Genomic DNA, 18,657 nt, shown 5'->3' with positions numbered 1-18,657 from the left:
TATGTGGTGCTAGAAAGGTTGTGATAGTGACATTAGCTTTGTGTTTTGGTCTAGTCCACATGCAAAGCAATGTGGCAGAGCTTGTCCACATCTGTGGAGTAGTAAGATCCTGGGGTAACCTCTGTTTTAGCTTCTTTGAATGTAATTAACATGTTTTAATAGTAAATTAATAAGGGAAGAAATAAACCAAAAGATAACAGCTACAGATTTCTCCCATGTGCTGAAGTCCAGTCTGGTCGTGCTTTTCTCTCTCTGATCTCTCTCTGACTCACCTAAACTCTGGAGGCACTAAGCCAACTCACCTTCTTTTCTCTCTGGCCTGGAGAGCTGCATGTGATCTGGATCCTGCTTTTCCAGCTTTCACTAAATCCTGGATCCAGTTGTTTAATCCTATGAGTCACACCTTGAGAGTCACCCCCACCCCACTTCAAGAAAATGCTTTTTAACTTTCTCATAGCGAGTAATAATTCTGTCACATCTTTTCTATGCTTTAATGATTTTGTGTTAGGTGCTCATCTGAAAATACGCTTCTTGTTGATTTTCTTTTTTTTCAAGTTCTTTGCAGAGTTCTTCTGTATGGGTGGGACCAAACACTATGAGTCACTCCCAGCTAGTACAGTACAGCCATCCAAGAGTAAGTGATTTTTCAGTGTGACAAAGTGTCTGCCAAAAAATTATAAAGTAGAGCTAAAATCAAGAAACAGAAATTGATCCTTGCTCTGTTTATTTCCCCCTGTATCTTCAAGTTATCTTTTTTCTTCCAGTGTCAAAAATTCTTTCCATTCCTGACAAATTTTTATTGTATTGGTAATATTTTTCCCTAAGTACTAGCATTATAGGTTTTTACATCATCCATACTTAAATACTTTTCCTTGTTATATAAGGCTATGAGATTTATTGTTAGTTGAGTTTATGTAAAGTCGTGGGTGAAGTATTATGTAACAATCAAGAAGTCAGGCATGATAAAAAGTAAAAATTTTCCTATTCATTTTATTATACTTGACAATTTTTGGTTTATTAAGAAATACATCACCAATTTTCTTTGTATACAGCAACCACAAATACTCTTCTACTAAAACTGTAAATACTCTTCTACAAGAGGTAGTGGTGCAACTGTATTTAGTTCCTTTAGTCTTTTCCACTCAGATTGGCTTGACTACTTAGGGACCTCAGGAAGAGATGGCCTGTAGATTCTACTAATTTTTGAAAAATTAATACAGCAGAATTGATAAGTCCAGACTGTTACGTGATTTGACTTGATTTCTGATCCCTGCCAGTGTATTCAGGTCACTACACCATCTCTTTTTAAACTGGTAAGGGTGTTAGTCCTTGGCTGGTTCCCTGGCCTCTTGGTTATTTCTTTTCCTGATTTTTTTCTGTAGCTTTTTGACTGTTTAGTCTGAAATTCCTTCAAGCATATTCTCCACTAACTCTCCATAAAGCGTTAGTGTTCCTAAAAGTTCAATCATTGTTTTCCTTGTAAATGTTATTTTTGGATCATCTCATATATTACAATAATTTTAATTACCACTCCGATGCCTCTCAAATATCTTGAGGTCTAAGGTCTGAGTTTTCTACCCACTGCCTGATTACATTTATTCACTTGAAAGTCCTATAGAGACTCTAAAAACAATATACCCCAAATTGAAATGAATCATTCACCACCTCGTCCCCAGTATTTCCAAATACAGGTAATGGCCTTATCATCTGCTCAGTAGCTCATACTAGAAACGGCTGCTTTCAACACTGAGCACTTAAGATCTGTCACTAAGACCCTTTCACTGCTTCTGACACTGTCCAGTTTAGGACGTTGTTATTTCTTTTATTTCAATAACTGTAACTGGTCTCCCTGCCTTCAGTCTAGTACCCCTCAAGCTATTCCCTCCCTGAGTGAAATATCAGTTTGATCTTAGTATTTACCTATCTAAACCCTATAGTGGCAAGTCCCCTATCATCTATATCATAAAGGTTGTACTGCTTGAAACATCTTAAAAGGCTTGGTGACTGCTCTCACCTTTCCAGCATGACTTCCTGTCATTCTCAGTCTTGTGCTTCACATGCCATCCCCCCACTATGTTGTTTCTCACCTCTGTTTGTTCATACTGTTTCAGTCCCCTCCCTTCTCATCCTGACTCACTCTTAATCTGCCTTCATGACTCAGCGTGGGACAGTTCCATCAGAAGCCTTTTCTAAATCCTCAGGATTGGACCAAGAACCCTTCCTCTTTACTGGATTATTCTTGTTAGTATATGAAACAGTGTAATTTTTCTCATATTAAAAAATTATTATCTTGACCCCACTTTACTTTCTAGCTACTGCCCATTTCTTTGCTTCCCTTTAGGGGAGAACTCCTTAAAAGATTTGTCTATATGTACACTTTCTCATTCCCCTCCATCCATTTTCTCTTGAATCACTCAGGTGAGGCTTTCATTGTCCACTACATCCACAATTCTTGTCAGGGTCATCAGTGGCTTCCAGGTTGCTATTTCCCTTGGTCAGTTCTTATTCCTAATCTTCCTTGATCTTTCAGCATCGTTTGACATAGTTGATCTCTTCCACGTTCTTGGAAACATCATTCACAGTGGCTTCCAGGACACAACAGTTTACTTCACTGGCCATCTTTGAAATTTCCACTGCTTGGTCTTCATCTCCCTGACCTATAAACTTTGGACTGCTTCAAGACTCTGTCCTTCGTCCTCTTGTCTATCTGTACCTGCTTTCTCAATGATTTCATTCTGCCTCTTAACTTTAGTTCTTTGTATATGCTGATGACAACCACATTTTTATCTCAAGCCCAGATGTTTTCCCTGGACTCTAGGTTCATATCCAGCTGCTTTTTTGACGTTTTCACCTGATATCTAACATACACCTCAAATTTAATATGTCCAAAGCTGAACTCCTGCTACCTCCCTAACCTCAATAAAAAACCTTCCCACATTCAGCCCTTCCAGTTCATGTGGGGGCAGTTACAGTTGACCCTTAAACAACATGGGTTTGAACTGCGTGGGTCCAGTTATATGCAGATTTTTTTCAGTAGTAAATACAACAGTGCTACACGATCCGAGGTTGGTTGAATTCCTAGATATGTAACTGCAGATACAGAGGGCCAGCTGTAAGTTAAAAGTTATATAGGAGTTTTCAACTGCATGGAGGATTGGTGTCCCTAACCCCAGTGTTGTTCAAGGGTCACTTGTATATCCTTCTAAGTTGCTTGGGTCACAAACTTTGGTATCCTTCTTGACTCCTTTTTTTCATATTTTACATCCAGTCTGTCAGGAAATCTTGTGCTTTACAAATATTATCATTTTGTGTGTGTGTTGTATAAAAGGTTAATGTTATGCTTTTCCAGTTTTATAGCACTGTTTTATTTTAAGGGCAGGGATCCTGAAGACCATATTTATATCAGATACCTTGATTTGATTCCCCCCTCTCCCCCATCCCCTGCCCCATAAAGAACTCTGGTGGGTTTGCTAAAGCTCTTCCATTCAGAACTGAGTCCTAGTCCTGTAATCTGAAAGAACAAAGAGCAAGTGAGCTGTTAACCCTCTTAAGTTCCTTTCATCAGTCAGTGATTTTACTTCTGAAGGCTGTTCTTGTGTCAAGGAGATGACTAGTTTATTAACCCTTTTGAATTTATTGAACTTTTTTCTTCTTTGATCTCCCTTGATGTTTACCTCTTTTTTTTTTTTCCTGGCAAATTCCTATTTTCTGTGTTTTTCTCTCTTTGTGTAGTTGTATTTTTCTATTTGGGAGTTTTGTTTTGTTTGTTTCTTCTTTTCGTCTTCTTTCCACTTTCTTCTATCAGATGATGATAATGCGGAATTGAAGATTTGTTAGCCTTATTGAATAAAGTTTTATATCTTTTTTAATATTAAAGTTTAGCTCTAAGATTTCTTTTTTGTGGAGATAAGCACTGTGAATAGTTTGTATACATTCTTTCAGATTTTTGTTTGCTAATGGTGTATAAGCATATATCTTTTTTTTTTTTAAAGATGAATCTCAATTTCAGGATATTTTATTTTATTTTTTTGGCTGTGATGGGTCTTAGTTGCGGCACATGGGATCTTTGTTGAGACACGCAGGATCTGTTGTTGCACTGCTTGGGCTTCTCTCAAGTTGTGACGTGCGGGTTTTCTCTCTCTAATTGTGGCGCACGGGCTCCAGGGCGCCTGGGCTCTGTAGTTTGTAGCATGTGAGCTCTCTCCTTGAGGTGCGTGAGCTCAGTAGCTGTGGTGCGTGGGCTTAGTTGCCCCATGGCATGTGGAATCTTAGTTCCCAGACCAGGGATCAAACCTGCGTCCCCTGCATTGTAAGGCGGATTCTTTACCACTGGACTACCAGGGAAGTCCCTATCATTCTTTTTATAAAAGAGATCACTATGTCTTGATATATTTTAATTTCAGTACCCATATCGTTACATTATTTTTGATGATTATGATGTCTGATATTTAATCAGACAGGCAATTTGGCTGGGCATTAGTAGTTTCCAGTTTTTAACTTCTATTAACATTGCTTTGGTACATACTTATGCATTTGTCATTGTACATGTGTGCATTTCATTGTTTCTATAGGTTAGATTCCTGGATGTGGAATTGCTCAAATAATATAAGCATTTAAAATTTTAATAGGTGTTGCTGAATCATTTTCCAAAATGGTTGTAGCAGTTTACACTCTTAATGCCCAGTGTATGTATGTCCAGTATATTTCCCAGTATGTGAGAGAGCTGTTTCTCCACATTTTTATTTCGCCAGAGCCAGGTGTCACTATTCTTAATCTTTGCCAAACTGATATTGACCACTTTGATAATTGCCTATCTTCCTGAGCTTTTTGGTCTCTTGAAAGTTTTGGAGTTAGATGCTTGTTTGCCCCTTCCCATACATGTGTCTTTATCTCTCTCTTTATTTTTTAAACAGAAAATTCAAATAGTATACGAGGGTGTAATGGGAATTTTCCTCTGCCCTGCCCTAGTAATTTATATGCTACTAGGTGTCCTAAGGAGCATTTTGAGTTTTGAACTGAGTGAGTTAATGCTTCTGTGAGCATTATTCCATGACTTCACTGGATTTCCAACCCTGTCACTCACTCAGGGCCAGCAGTATAGTAGGGCTCTGGTTTAGAAATGGAATTATATGATATCTGTTAAATATCACTTGCTTAATTTATTCAGAAGCTACTTCACACTGTCAAGTGAGCTGTACATTGCTAATCTATGCTATATATTCTGAATGTATTTACATATATCTGAGGATAGTAATTTCCTTTTGATATAACTTTGATTAGGGAATTCCCTAATCCATCTTGTGGTGTGTACTTCATATTTTTTATAAATGGCTTTCAGTCTGTGCTGTGAGACAGATTTAGCTGCTTCTTTGCACAGGTTGTGGTTATTTACGGTAATATTCATGTGTAATGGGGCAATGGCATGCTATTTTTAACATCTGTATGTGTTAGAGTTCAGCTGTTACTGATTTATTTATATCTCTATCAGCTGTTTACTGTTTAAGTAATTAACTGGTAAATTATTTTTAAGAACCTTAGCTTAAGAAAGGTTATAAGGAAAAGGCATAAAGGAAAGTCTTGCATCAGTTCTCTCACTAAAGAAAGTCACAGTGATTACACGTTTATGCATATTCTGTGAATTTAGTAATAATAGCTGCCATTTGTTTAGCAGTTACTATGTACAAATGCTGTGCTAAATACCTTACATGCTTAACATCATTTAACCTTTACAGCAAATACTCAGAGGTACATACCGATATTATCCCCAATTTATAAATAGGGATTTATAAATAACCCTTTATAACTAAAGGGATGCTCAGAGAGGTTAAATAACATGCTCAAGGTCACACAGTATGTTAGAAGGTGATGGAGCTGGAATTCAAACCTTTAACGTATGCTCTGTTCCATATAACATATTGCTATTTGGATATAATACAGTTTGGCCTATCCTATGGTAAATCAAAACTGTATAGCTTCCATTCTAAAGTATGAATTATTTCATTTATTCAAAATGTATTTTAAAACATCATTTGTTACTTGTGCCTATTGGAACTTTCTGACAGGGAATAAATGTTATAGTTTAAAAAAGATGGAATTGGGGCTTTCCTGGTGGCGCAGTGGTTGAGAGTCTGCCTGCCGATGCAGGGGACACGGGTTCGTGCCCCGGTCCGGGAAGATCCCACATGCCACGGAGCGGCTAGGCCCGTGAGCCATGGCCACTGAGCCTGCGCGTCCGGAGCCTGTGCTCCGCAACGGCAGAGGCCACAACAGTGAGAGGCCCGCGTAACGCAAAAACAAGCAAACAAACAATCAAAAAGATGGAATTGTAATGCTGTTCAGAATATGATTTGGACATAGAGGGTTGGGAATTAGAGGCTTAACCTGGAATAAAGCATTGAGTCTCTGGTTTAGGTGTAATATTATTTAGTGAGAAATGTTATCTGAATGAGAAATCTTATTTGTTAAGATATTTAAACTGGGGCTTCAGAAAGAAAAGGAGGCTTTTAACAAGTAAAGAGTGTGGGTGGGTGGAATCAAGGGCTTTTTGGGTCCAAGCACAACATAAGCAAGCATCATACCTGGGGCTTGTGTAGGGAATTGCTAGTAGTTAAGCAAGGATAGAATGGATGGTACTTTTAGGAAAAGTGGAAAATACAGTTTGATAGGGTGATTGAGATAATTATGAAAGATTTTGAAAGTTATCAGAGCTCTCAGATTTAATTTTGAAGGCAAAGGGTCAACAGCCATTTTACAAAGGGAAACAAAATGGTCAGGTTTGTATTTTAGGAAATAAATCTAGCATCAGTGTAGAGGAGGGTTAAGAGTGTGGAATCATAACCATCGTCTTTGCAAATGTTATGGGCCTGAGTTAGAGGAACAGTAATGGGGAGAGAAAGGCAGTGTGGAATTGAGAGATTATTCTGAATCAGAATTCCTAGGAATTGGTGACATATTGAATGCCCTATGGGGTTATTGACATTATTACTACTGATGGTATTTGTTGTTATTACTGTTTTGCATTTGCTCTAAGTTACTTTGGAAAGTCACATATTCTATTTTTAGCGGCTGATGGCTGAATTCCTATTCACAGGTGCTCAGGAAATGGTGGGTAAATGATGGAATGAGTCAGGGCTATAAATATCACACTCACGAAATATTTATTTAAAATACTTGTATGAGGCTTCCCTGGTGGCTCAGTGGTTAAGAATCCACCTGCTAATGCAGGGGACACGGGTTCGAGCCCTGGTCCGGGAAGATCCCACATGCTGCAGCCCGTGCGCCAGAACTACTGAAGCCAGTGCACCTGGAGCCCGTGCTCTGCTGCATCAAGAGAAGCCACCATAATGAGAAGCCTGCGCACGCAGTGAAGAGTAGCCCCCGCTCACTGCAACTAGAGAAAGCCCGTGCACAGCAACGCAGACCCAACGTAGCCAAAATAAATAAATAAAATAAATAAATTTATTTCAAAAAATAAAGTACTTGTTTGATGCCTGTTCAGCAGGCATTTTGTTAAGGGCTGGGGATATCACTGAGATAAAGGGATATCGCTTATCTTATCTTCAGGGGATTTGCCATGGTCATGAGTTGTCTAATAGACCTTATTTGCCATTCTTACTTTCTGTGTAATCTTTGGGCATATAATTTAACTTCTTACCCTGTCTGTTCATGTGGGATACTACTTATTTCATAGTATTCTAAAGTTTAGATAAGGTTATGTGTATAAAGTGCCTAGCATAGTTCCTGGCATATGCTTGTTCCCTTTTAATCTGCCATGGACATGGAAACTGGGAAACTCAAATTTATTAGGATTGTATGTCAAATAGGTGGTAGAAGGTAATGAATGCATTTCTGAAAGAAATTTAAAAAATTCACTTTTCCTGATAATTTGGCATCATAAGGCCTGATTGCTGTTTTATGATTTTATTGTGACCGTAGAGAGGTTACTTAGATAGGTTGCTTATGTTTCAGCCTCAACCTGCGGATCTATCACATGAACAAAATCATTCCTAATTCATGTGATGGTTGGTAGAAACATTAGAGATAGTGGTTGTGAAATGACCAGACAAACATAAGTAGCATAGCAGAATAGTTGAGATTAAAAAGTTTAAAATGTACATCTCTCCCCATTACTACTTTGGCAGGTTACTTAACCTATTTTAGTCCTAATTTCTTTATCTGTGGTATAGGGATAATAAAACATCTACCTCATAGGACTGTTTTAAAGAGTAAGTGGAAAAATGCATGGGAAGTAGTTTATCCAGGCATATGGTAAGAACTCAAAAACTTGTGATTGTTGTAAATTATGTGGTATCTTTTTGACAGTGTTGAACAATTAACTCTTCTTTGGCTTTGCTCTGTGTTTAAAATTTCTGTATACTTAGGTGAATTCTGGATTTAAGTGATGTTGCCGTTCATGGTAGTGAAAGAAATCAACAACCCTTTTAAAAGAAAAACTTCCCAGCAGCTTCACCTTTGGTCCTTAAAACCTTGGAAAAATGTTTAAAGGCCTTGTGTTAAAGCTATAGATGGAGGTGGAATTTGAATGTGATACTTTCTGTTACTAAATTTCAGTTCAAAATTTAAAAAAGAATTAGTGACTCTTAATTGGGGGCATTACCTACTCATCCTGAGAAACAGTGGATGTCATGAGAGATATTGGAAATGTCATGAGAGATATTGAGAATAGACTATGTTTTGAATATCTGAATCATGTGGGGGGCAGAAAAATGGGAGCCTCTGCACTATACTTAACCCTGTAAGAGGTTTATTTTCTTTGGTCCCAATAGTGATTTCCCATTGTTTCATAAATTTCATCATTATTATTTCTGTATGTTCACTTATAGTCCTCAGTAACTGTTTCCTTTTCTCTTTCAAAGTAGAAGTATTATAATTTTTAAAGAACTCCCCTATGGATGTGTGAATTATCAAAGCCTTGAGGAGATAAATCTCTTGAAGAATTAACTGTCACTAAAAACAGGGAGACGTGAGTAAAGAACAAGTTGTCTTAAACATTAAAATTATATGCCAACCTGAGTGGTTATGCTTAAAGCATAGAAAAGGCCATTATAATCATTTTGATTACTTTATTAAGCATTTTAAAAAGCTATGAATGTTCTTTTGGGGGGCAGATGTACTATTTGTGTCTTTTAACATTTCCATTTAGTTTGTTTGCCAAATAGACTGTTTCATGTGTGGGCAGCTTTTTGTTTTTGTTTTCCTAAATAAGATCTAGATTCCTGTTTTGCCAATTTTGCTAATCTTTAATGGAAAAAAATTAATTTCTCCTTCTCCCCTACCTCCTAGTGACTGTATAAATCAATATCAACTGTCCTTGGATTTAGCCCATAGTGTGCATTATTAAACAATATGTAGGGCTACATCCTTTAAATATAGTGACCTTGTTCTGTATTTCCCACAAATGTGATCACAATGATTTCCTTTTGTGGCAAACAAGACTGTTATTCTATGGGTGAGGTTTTTTAACTATCAGAGATAAAGAATGGAGGTGCAATTATTTTATTGTTATTTCAGCTGATCTCAGGATGGTTTAAGCTAACATTTTGTGAGGAAAATAATGATCTATAAATTATTGTCAGGGTATTGTGTATTTAAAATATCACAATATCCCTTTGCTCTATCCTTGATATGCTAAAATATGTGGTATTTTAATAAATACATGTTTATTTTAGGTATTGACATTAAAATTTTAAGGTTTGAGGTTAAGTCCTCTTAGGGTCTAAAAGATTGAGTTTGAGATCAGTATCTGTTCTTTAATTACCTCAGTAGGAGCTTCAAAGACAAAGAAGAATGCATCTTGCTGTGATTAACACACCATGAGAGGAGAAAGTAATCAGAATTTGCCTGTCAACCCATCAGTTTTGGGTTATAGGAAATAGGTTAATCTCTTTCATATTGGAATTTGGTACAGGCTTTCAGTAGCCTCACCTCTCAGAACTGTAGTGTTCTGATAATATGTTTATTTTGCTGAGATTCAGAAATCTAAATTACTTTGTCTTGAGTTCTCAGTGAAGGGTTGTCACAATTTTGTTTGCATATTTTAGAAGAGTGTAATCATTCTAGCTGTGTTTTATATGTTTTGTAATGTTCTCATTAAATTAAAAAAATTTCTCCTCCCCATCTTCTCTACTTCTGTTCTTCATAATCGTATCTCTGTTCCTATGTAGAGACATAGAAATACTTTTGCTTTCTCTTTCTATTATGGACTGGCTCCACAAGAAAGAATTACTTTACAACAAATGTGTCTGGGATGTCACTTGGAGATGGAAAAAGTCCTGGCAATTTCATAACATTTGTAAGACCTTTGGGTATATATTGACAAGTTCATTGTAGTTTACCTGTGAGATTTTATTTTGGTGAGAACATTTTACCACTTTTCTATGTGTTTCCCTCTGGCAAGTGAATAAAACTTTAATTTCCCCCTTCAGTGGCACACTTAAAAATTCCAGCCTCTGAAATATGTGGTGCTTTGCTAGTCAGGGAGCCAGGAAGGTTATATAAACAAATCCATATAGAACATGCACATAAACTAAGTTTGTGTACTCTAAGAAATAACTAAATTGTTGGTGGCAAAAACATACAAGTTATGGATCTCCCTATTTCTAGTGACTCCCACTGCAGTCATCCTACACACAGCTGCTAGATTATCAGAGCTGTTGGAATAATCTCCCTAAAACAGTATTTTCATCAAATCCTTTAGTAGTAGCTTCTGTCTTAAGAAACCTCAACTCCTAAGTGCAGTGCTCAGGCCCTCTCTTTATAGCTTCACTCTATTTTATATTTCCCCACTTCTTCCTTTGTTTGTTTTTGGTTACCCTCTAGGGCTGGGTCTTAACTATATATAAATATACTGTAATACGTGTTCCTCCTCCATCTCCTCCTTCTCCTTGCCTTTCATTCAGATCACCTCTCTTACTCTTAAGTGTCTTGTTAGCAACTGACTATGCCTAACTTTATTAATCCTAATCCTGCCTCTCAGGATTTGGGTACTTAATGCATACTCTCTTAATTTATTCTCAGTGTAGAGTTGCTCCGCATTTGATTTTATGGATGTGCAGTCTCCCCAGACAGGTGCCAAGTAAACGTTATAGATTAAAATGATTTGCCTTAATAGTGGAGTTAGAGTTGAAATTGGCTCTTCCTATTCTGATTGCTTCAGGAAAACTTCATAAACAAAGTGGGATTTCATAACTTTGGACTCAAAGACCAGAGACTGTTTAGTCTAAGTAGGAGAGAAGGAAGGCATTGTGGAGGTTTTGAAGGAATAACAGTGTCAAATCTGTACTATCTGTGAGACCATGACAATCTACTTAATACACCTGAGCCTCAGTTTCTTAATCTAGAAAATGGACATGGTAATAGCTACTTGGTAGGATTGTTGTGAAGATCAGAAGTGTTTGCACATAGCAGGCAGTCAATAAATCGTAGCTGTTATTATAGATTAGGGACTTGTGGAGTGATGCCATAAAAAAATAATGGAGGAGGAAGCTCCAAAAATTGGTTTTCTTCACCAGGATGAGTGTTAAGCTAGCATGAACTGTCTGAAGCAATTATTTTGGAACTCTGGAGTCTAAGAAAACATTTGCAGCATCCAGGGGAGTGCTTAATGAAGAAAAGGGTGATAAATTTCTGAGAATTTCAGTGGTTTGCACAGTGGCTACCATTTCCATCCCCTAGCCCTGTGGTGGGTAACTGTGGGTATGGTGGCCCATGATTCCTGGTGTGACTTTGCTTGTCTTCCAAAAATTGGGGTTGTATGTTTTTGTCACTGCTTTTTATTGCTGAGGGCCTGGTATAGAGGCTGGCCATTGTTTCAAACCCCACAGACTAGAAAGGCTTCTGGCATCTGCCAAGGGGATTAAAAAAACAAAACACACCCTTCCTGCCTTTTCTTATTGGATCCTGACACTTAAGGGAATCTCTCTTAGGTCACTGGATGACCATGGAGATGACAAAACAGAGACTTCAGTGATGATACACGACAAAGAATATAGTCTTTGCAAAAAATAGTTTGGAAAAGTCAGTAAATAAACTCATGACTGCAGCCTTCATCAAGTAACAACAGCAATCCCTAGGGTGAGGAGAGAACCCGATTTCTGTAGTTACCACATTGCAATATTCAAGATGTCCAATTCTCAAAAAAAATTACAAAGCATATAAAGAAATAGAAAATTATGGCCCATTCACAGGAAAAAAAAAGAAATTAACAAAAGGCATCCCTGAGGAAGCCCAGACATTGGACTTACTCGACAAAGACTTTTTATTTTTTTATTTTTTTTTATTTTTTATTTTTTGTGGTACACGGGCCTCTCACTGTTGTGGCCTCTCCCGTTGCGGAGCACAGGCTCCGGACGCGCAGGCCTAGCGGCCATGGCTCATGGGCTTAGTTACTCCGCGCCATGTGGGATCTTCCCGGACCAGGGCACGAACCCGTGTCTCCTGCATCGGCAGGCGGATTCTCAACCACTGCGCCACCAGGGAAGCCCCAAAGACTTTTTAAATTAACCGTTTTTAATATGCTCAAAATGCTGAAGGAAACCATGGACAAATTAAAGAAAAATAGGAGAACAATGTGTGAATAAGTGTGGAAGATCAGTAGAGAGATAGAAATTGTAAAAGTATTAATACAATAGCTGAAATAAAAATTCAGTGGAAGATTCAGTGACAGGTCTGAGCAGGAGGAAGGAGTCAAACTTGAAGATAAGGCAACTGAAATTACTCTGTCTAAGGACTAGAAAGAAAAAAGATGAAGAAAAATGAACAGTACCTAAGGGACCTATGAGACGCCATCAAGTGTACCAACATGTATTTTGGAAATCCCAGAAGAGAGTAAGAAAGGGGCAGAAAAAAATTATTTGAAGAAATAATGACTGAGGAGAACTTTACAGTTTTATTTCTTACATTTAGGTCTCTGATCCACTTTGAGTTAATTTTTGTATATAGGGGGAGGAAGGGGTCCAACTTTTGCAAGTGGTTATCCAGTTGTCCCATCACCATTTGTTGAGGAAACTGTTCTTTTCCTATTGGATGGACCCTGTTCTTCTTTTTCAAGATTGTTTTGCCTATTCAGGGTCCCTTGCAATTCCATATACATTTGTGGATTGACTTTTCCATTTCTACAAAAAAGGCGATTAGGATTCTGGTAGGGATTGCATTGACTCTGTAGACCACTTTGGGTAATATTGACACCTTAATATTTAGTCTTCCAATCCATGAACACAGGATGTCCTTCTGTTTACAGGCATACCTTAGAGATATTGTGGGTTCAGTTCCAGACCACCACAATAAAGCAAATATCACAATACAGTGAGTCACACGAATTTTTTGGTTTCCCAGTGCATATAAAAGTTATGTTTACACTATACTGTAGTCTATTAAGTGTGTAATAGCATTATGTCTAAAAAAAAAAACAATGTACATACCTTAATTAAAAGAAATGCTGTTGGAAAAATGGCACCAATAGATTTGTTTGACCCAGGGTTGCCACAGCCGTCAATTTGTAAGAAATGAAATGTCTGTGAAGCACAGTAAAGTTAAGTGCAGTAAAACAAGCTATGCCTGTATTTGTCTTTAATTTCTTTTAGCAGTATTTTGTAGTTTTCATTGTACGAGTTTTTTACTTCTTTGGTTAAATTTATTCCTAGGTATTTTATTTAGATGCTATTATAAATTGAATTGCTTTCTTAATTTCCTTTTTGGATTGTTCATTGCTGATATATACACACGACTGATTTTTCTGTGTTTTTCTTGTAAACTGCAACTTTGCTGAATTTGTTTGTTAGCTCTAGTAGCTTTTTTGCGGGTTCTATGGGATTTTCCATATAGAGAATCTTGTCATCTGTGAATAGACATAGTATACTTCTTCCTTTCCAATTTGGATGCTTTTTCTTTCTTTTCTTGTGTCTGGCTAGAACTTCAGTACAGTATTATGTAGCAATGGTGAAAAGTAGGCTTTCTTGCCATGTTCCTGATATTAGGAAGAAAGCTTTCATTCTTTCACCATTGAGTATTATGTTAGCTGTGGGTTTTTCATAAATGTCCTCTATCATGTTAAGGAAGTTCCTTTCAGTCCTAGCTTGTTTTTTTTTTTTTTAATATCATGAAAGGGTGTTAGATTTTGTCAAATGCCTTTTCTACATCAATTGAGATGATCTTGTGGTTTCATTTTGTTTTTTCCTTTTTTCTATTAATGTGGTATATTATATTGATTGACTTACGTTGAACCACTTTGGATAAATCCCACTTTTTCAGCAAGCCAAGGCACTGCTTTTCCATCGCGGGTGAGTTCTGAGTTAGGCTAAACAGAGGTGAGAGCCTCTAGTCAGATCTTCAGGTAGCCCCCAGACACGTTAGAGTAGACGGACACAATAATTTGCAATTTAGGTCTGCTCTCTCTGGAACCAGGTAGCAGGGTCCCACAGTGAGAATTCATGCTGATGTCTTCAAGGCTTCTGTTTTACAGGGGGAAGGGAGGGGACAAGGGTGAGGAATGCCACGAAGATTTCCCACCTTTTTTGGGGGGGGCGGGGGGCTGTGTTGGGTCTTTGTTGCTGTGCGCAGCTTCCTCTGGTTGTGGCGAGCAGGGGCTACTCTTCGTTCAGTGCGTGGGCTTCTCATTGCAGTGGCTTCTTGTTGCAGAGCACGGGCTCTAGGCTCATGGGCTTCAGTAGTTGTGGTGCGCGGGCTCAGTAGTGGCTCGTGGGCTCTAGAGCACAGGCCCAGTAGTTGTGGTGCATGGGCTTAGTTGCTCTGTGGCATGTGGGATCTTCCTGGCCCAGGGATTGAACCTGTGTCCCCTGCACTGGTAGGCAGATTGTTAACTACTGCGCTACCAGGGAGTTCCAAGATTTCCTACCATTTTTAAGTTGCCTTTTTCTTGATTCTGTGTTCACATGGTTGCTGTAAAACTTTGCTTTCCAAGGTTCTGATGAAGTTGGTTCTGACAGTTTCTGCTTGTTTTTTCAGCCTTTGTGTGGGGATGAGAGCCTGGAGCCGCCTACTCTGCCATTTTGCTGATTTCACTTTCTTCATTTTTTTTGATTCAAAAAAAATTTCCTTCCTTTTATTTCTTATTTCTCTTAAGGCATTTTTTGTTAGTTACTTGTGTCCTTTTAATTTTGTACTCATTCCTGAAATGATTTCCCTTTTTTTCTTTTTGAGTTCTTTCACCTTTCCCTGAGTTTTGTAATTGTGATTTATATTTCTTTTTCGTTCCTTGAGTTATTTTCTTAATGTCTTTTTTAGCTTGTTCTGAAATAGTATAATTTTGATCTGTTCCCAAGGTTTGTCTGTCATTACGTGTAGGGAATGTTATTTTGCTCTTTATTCTTTTTTAAAAAAAATAACTGTATGGCATGGGACATTGATATTTTTCTGTTGCTCATTTTTATGTGAAATTTGTTTTCCTGAACTTACAGAAGGGGGTCATAATTCAGGATAAATTTTCTAATGTCACAGAGCTCCCTCTTCTGTTGTTTTTGTAAAATGTTTAAAAATATGATGGCTTCCTTTCCCCTTTTCTACTTTTATCTGGGTCTTTTCTTTCCTTGTCTCTATTGTCCCTGCCCTGATCAATTTTGGTTCCACACCCAACAGCTTTCCCACAGTGTGGAGCCCGATCCTGGAAGGCAGCTTGGGTTGGTAGGTTGGTTTTAAGAATTTATATGACTTAGACTGCTCCAGCCTTTTTCAGAATCTACCTCATACTCACTTGTTAGTGGATTGGGCTGAACATTTCCCATTTTCATCTTCTCTTCTCAAATTGGCTATCATATTGTCCAGTAAATATCTAGTGACTATTTTGAGGTTCTCAAGTCCCTCAAATCCTGCATTGATTCCATATACATCCTCTTGCACAGATGCTGATTTCATGAAGGTCTTGTGACTGTTGATGGTTTTCCCCGCTTGTATTTTGAGGTTCATATGGATAATTTGTCACCCATTTTTGTTGCAAATGTTGCCCATGGGATTTTGGTTTTGCTATCTTAGTCACTCTTTTTGATTTTAGGTGGTGATTCAAGTAAATTAAAAATCTATGATGTACGGAGTCTTGCCTGGTGGTCCAGTGGTTAAGACTCCACACTTCTACTGCAGGGGACAGAGGTTTGATCCCTGGTCAGGGAACTAAGATTTTGCATGCCGCGTGGTGCAGGCCAAGAAAAAGAAAAAAAAAAAATCTGCCATCTAGAATCCAGAATCTACTCTGCATTCACATTTTTTAAAACCCCCTGTATGGACTTAGAATTTCTGGCCTCTGGCCTGTGGCACGTCTCCTGTGTTTGTGCTTTGTTCTGAAGCTTTAATTCAAATGTTATTAATCTATTGGTGGTTGGATTTTTTTATAATTACTATCATCGTGTGTGTGTGTGTGTGTGTGTGTGTGTGTGTGTGTGTGTGTGTGTGTGTGTGTATTTATTGACTTAGTTGAGGCATGTGGGATCTTCACTGAGGCATGCGGGATCTTTTGTTGCGGCTCGTGGGCTCTTCCTTGCGGCATGCAGGCTTCTCTCTAGTTGTGACATGTGGGTTTCTCTTTTTCCTCTCTCTCTAGTTGTGGTGCACAGGCTCCAGAGTGCATGGGCTCTGTAGTTTGCAGCACACGGGCTCTCTCATTGAGGGTGCAAGCTCAGTAGTTGTGGCACACAGGCTTAGTTGCCCCACAGCATGTGGGATCTTAGTTCCCCGACAAGGGATCGAACCCGTGTCCCCTGCATTGGGAGGTGGATTCTTTACCACTGGACCACCAGGGAAATCCCTATTGGTGGTTGGCTATTGCAAAAATCTGTCAATGTAGAAAAGCTAGAAAGAAGCTGTTTATCATAGTGGAAATGAAAGCGTTTACAAATTGTAGCAAAGTTGAAAGTGATGCAAAATGTATTTGTTTATGGAGTGAAAGAGCAGAAACTTTCTGAAGGTCAAAGAGCAAATTATGCAACCTGTAAAGTGCTGTGCCTGCGTCTTTGAAGGTAATTGTAATAAGCAAGAAACAAGGAAAAGTGACTGATGGGACAAGGAAAACCTTTCAGTTCAAGGATCACCATCAGTGCTTGATTTGGGGAAGCTTAACCTTCAGTCAGGGGAAGGCAGGGAGTTAATTGAAGATAAAGCTGGAAAACAGTGAAAGTTGAATTTTGGCCATGAGCTACAGGGGTTTTATAAATTCCGGGCTCCTTACACATCTGCTGAACATCAAAGTGAATGCCCAGTGGCTAATACAAACACCAGAGATGCTTGGGCATTCCTTAGGCTACTAGGAAATAAAGATAGTTAAAGCTTCAACAAGATTTGTTTTTTGGAGTGGTTAAAAATTATCTCTTTTGGGACTTCCCTGGTGGCACAGTGGTTAAGAATCCACCTGCCAATGCAAAGGACATGGGTTCGATCCCTGGTCCAGGAAGATCCCACATGCCACGGAACAACTTAGCCTGTGCGCCACAACTACTGAACCTGTGCTCTAGAGCCCGAGAGCCACAGCTACGGAGCCCATGTGCCACAACTACTGAAGCCACGCACCTAGAGCCCATGCGCCACAACAATGAGAAGCCCATGCACCGCAATGAAGAGTAGCCCCCACTTGCAGCAACTAGAGAAAGCCCATGCGCAGCAATGAAGACCCAGTGCAGCCAAAAATAAATAAATCCAAAAAAAAAAGCCTGATAGAAAAAGGTGTGTCAGCATAGAGGAGAAAGATATTTCTGGTTTGAAAGTGACAAAAGACCAACTGACATACCTGCTACGGGAAATGCATCCAGGGACTGTAAGCACAGTCACTTCCCAGTGCCTTGCAAACAAGTTGACTTATTTATACCTATCTAACCTGATAGTAAATAGAATAGCTTCTACAATGTAGACTGAATAGTGGCAGATTGTTTCATAGAAGGTGCAGAAACATTATTTTTAATAACAGTTTTTCAAAACACCAAGGGCAGAAGGTTAAATCAGTGAAAATATTTCTGCAGGGAAGTAAACAATTGCAGTCTAGCTATACCCAAGTGTGGAGGGAGGCTCAGGGGCATGAGTGGAGGTTAGTGTGGCTGAGAGGGATAAGGGAGGAAAATAGTGTGAGTTAATGAGTTTGGAGAGGGAACCAGGAGCCAGATCATGTGGGGCTTTATTGGCTGTAATGGTAAGAACTTTGGACTTTATTCCAAGGTGTTTGGAAGCGATTAGCAGGTTGAGAGCAGAGGATCAATGAGCAGCCAACATAAATGGTATGTTCAAGCTAAATGACGGCCAAAGATACCGTGGTGTGCTTTGGACATAATATAGACATGTTAGAATGAAAAGAACATGGGTTAATATTGATTAAATTTTTTTTTAATTTGAAAATTTATGGTTTTAGAGTTAAGAGTTACAGACATGAGGTGTTGAGATATATGTGTGTGTGTGTGTGTATACACATAGAAAAACACACACACATTTTTGTTTTTCAAACAAAGCTTTCTAAACAGTACTGAACCTTATTTCATATGTTCTTACTTTTGTTCTCTTCATTTTTTTTTTTAAACCACTAGTAACAGCCCACTAACTTGACTTAGTAACAAACTAATGGATCAGAATTCGAAGTTTGGAAACCACTGTAAATCTATAATCCCTTTATTTGGCTTGCCAAGGCACATATAACTGAAAATGACCAAACCA

At 38.4% G+C, this 18,657-nt stretch overlaps 1 protein-coding gene across 50 annotated transcripts in view; it reads left to right on the top strand.

Moving 5' to 3' along the window:
- The window catches only part of SLMAP (sarcolemma associated protein), a 307,400-nt gene that overhangs the window by 41,052 nt on the left and 247,691 nt on the right, over positions 1 to 18,657 (top strand). The gene's annotated exons all lie outside the window — the stretch shown is intronic.

Source organism: Kogia breviceps, chromosome 10 (assembly GCF_026419965.1).
Source record: "Kogia breviceps isolate mKogBre1 chromosome 10, mKogBre1 haplotype 1, whole genome shotgun sequence".
Classification (NCBI taxonomy): Eukaryota; Metazoa; Chordata; class Mammalia; order Artiodactyla; family Physeteridae; genus Kogia; species Kogia breviceps.
This window is presented reverse-complemented; position numbering and strand designations above follow the sequence as displayed.